Genomic DNA, 2,535 nt, shown 5'->3' on the forward strand with positions numbered 1-2,535 from the left:
TCTGTGAGGAATTTTCTCCCCTCTATATTTTAATATCTCACTTTTTTGTAAAAAGTATTTTGTAATTATACTCATAGAGTTTTTTGGATTTTTCTAGGCAGATATTTAAATTTTTCATAATTATTTCAAATGAAATTTCTCTTTTAATCTTTTGCTGCTAGACTATGCTGATTATATGTAGAAACTGATATGGGTTTATTTTATATGCTGCAACTTTGCTAATTAAAAAATTAATTGTTTTTTGATGATTCTCTTAGCATCAGGTTGTCCTCAAAGAGTGTTATTTTTTATCATTGCCTATTCTACTTCCTTCAATTTATTTTCCTCCTCTTATTGTTATAGCTAACATTACTATTATAGTTTTGAATAATAGCAGTGATAATGGTCAAAAACAGAGAAAGGAAAACACAGACCAATTACTGTAATAAATAGTGTTGCACACAATTTTATATAAAATACTAGCAAAGAAATTACAGCAGTATATCACAAGTTACAAGAAACATTCACTTTAACAAGGTGGGATTTATATCAGGAACACATAGCTAGTTAAAATTAAGAAAACTATCAACATACTTTTTTTTTACCTTTCTCAGTTTAGTTATCATAATTATATTTATGCTTTAAAATGAATTGGTAAGGACTCCTTTTCCTATTTTACCAAATCCATTTATCTGATATTGGTATTATTTATTTATTTAATTTTGTTAGGATTTACTTGTGAATCCAACTACCTTGGAGCTTCTCTTTATTGGAGAGGACATTGATGACTTATTTTTCTGAGATTTTTTAAATTTAAGTTTTATATTCATCTGGGCAATTTATATTTTGCAAATATTCATCCTTCATATTTAGATCATTAGAATTATTAGCTCGTAATTGGACAAAATTTCTCCTAATAATTGCTTTAATTTCCTGTTCTTGAGTGACAAATTTACCCTTTTCATTTATAATACTGGTAATTTGATTTTGTTTGTTCTTTTTTTGTTGTTGTTAATAAAATTAACCAATGATTACTTATTTGGGTGTACTTCCCATTTTCATTCCCCGTCATGATTTCTAACAATGTGTTCTCTTCCATATTATTTTCCCCTTGTTTAACCTCTTTCTTTCCAGTATCTCCCTGCTTCCAAATATTTTGTTTCTGACTAACACCTCCCCTGTTTACTCTCCCTTCTATCAATTCTGCCCATTTTCTTATTCCTTCAAACTAGAGGCTAGAATATTTTTTTACCCAGATAACTGTGGAAGTTATTCATTTTTATGAGCAAATTCGATTGATAGTAATATTTAAACATTTCCCATCACTCTATCTTCCCATTCCACTTCATTTACTTTTGTTCCTTCTCATGTAAAAATATGGTATGCTTCATGAATTTTCATGTCATTCATAAGTAGCAGCCATGACAATCTCCTCAGTAGCATTCCAATTTTTGTGTATGTGCTGCCAAAGCAAGCATTATGACATTTTTTTTTCAATCAACCAAATGAAAGAATATGAACTTTAATTCTCAGACCTACCTAGAGTAAATGTATGTCACTTTTTTAAAATATGGTCAATAATTTTATAAATTTTATAAAATTTTATTTTTATTATATTTATGATATATTACATATACTATATGCTTGTGTATTATATGTGATATATTTTATTATGTTTAAATGTTTTATAAAATATTTTAAAATTATAAAAATACATTTTGAAATATTGACTTCTTTAAAATCTGAGGTCATTTATCAAGAATCCCTTTCTTATGTGACTTTGAAAATTCTCCATTATAGTCTCTTTTACTCAAATGTCTGATAAAAATATGACATTTCTAATCACCAAATCCAGCACTTCATCTTGTACTCTTGCTCCCTTCTCATCTTATTTTCTTCAATAAATTTCTCCATCACCTTTTTTTCTAATTATTGTTATTCTCCCTCAATCTAGAAATTCTTTCTATGTTCTCTGTGACACATACATGTTATACATCTAAAAAAGGGAAAATAAAAACTCAGTATATCCTACATTATCATTATAATCCTTTCTCTCTGTTTTTGCAACAAACCTCATTTTTAAAAATAGTTGTTTGCAAAGAACATATCCATTTCTCTACATTCCAGCTTCTAACCTTATTACTTAACTGAAACAGATCTCTTCAAATTAGTCAACAGTCTAACTTTCCTTTTAAAATTATTTCTTCTCTGGGCTGAATATTCTTCATATATTTGCAAAATTTGGCAGAAACTGACTCTCTTCTTTCCAAGATATTCTTTCCTATCTGGGTATCTGTGATGCTGCTCTTATCGTTATTTTCTTATATGCATGATCTCTCCTTGGTTTCCTCTGTTATCTCTTCATTCATGTCATATTTGCTAAGTGGACATTCTTCAAAGATATGTTCTTGATTGTCTTTTCTTTTTTTTCTCTATTCTCTCTCACTTGGTGGCATCATCAGTTTCCATGAATCCAAATAACAGTTTTAAGTAGATGTCTCCTACATCTACCTCTAGTCACAATCTCTATCCTGAGCTCCAGTCCTATGCTAACAA

At 28.7% G+C, this 2,535-nt stretch overlaps 1 non-coding gene across 1 annotated transcript; it reads right to left on the minus strand.

The window, feature by feature from the left end:
* Positions 1 to 1,350: 1,350 nt before the first annotated feature.
* Positions 1,351 to 1,453, minus strand: LOC123238421. The gene has a single exon (XR_006505599.1). It is a non-coding gene; the product is annotated as a U6 spliceosomal RNA (small nuclear RNA).
* Positions 1,454 to 2,535: the final 1,082 nt, after the last annotated feature.

This window comes from Gracilinanus agilis, chromosome 2 (genome assembly GCF_016433145.1).
Source record: "Gracilinanus agilis isolate LMUSP501 chromosome 2, AgileGrace, whole genome shotgun sequence".
Lineage (NCBI taxonomy): Eukaryota > Metazoa > Chordata > Mammalia > Didelphimorphia > Didelphidae > Gracilinanus > Gracilinanus agilis.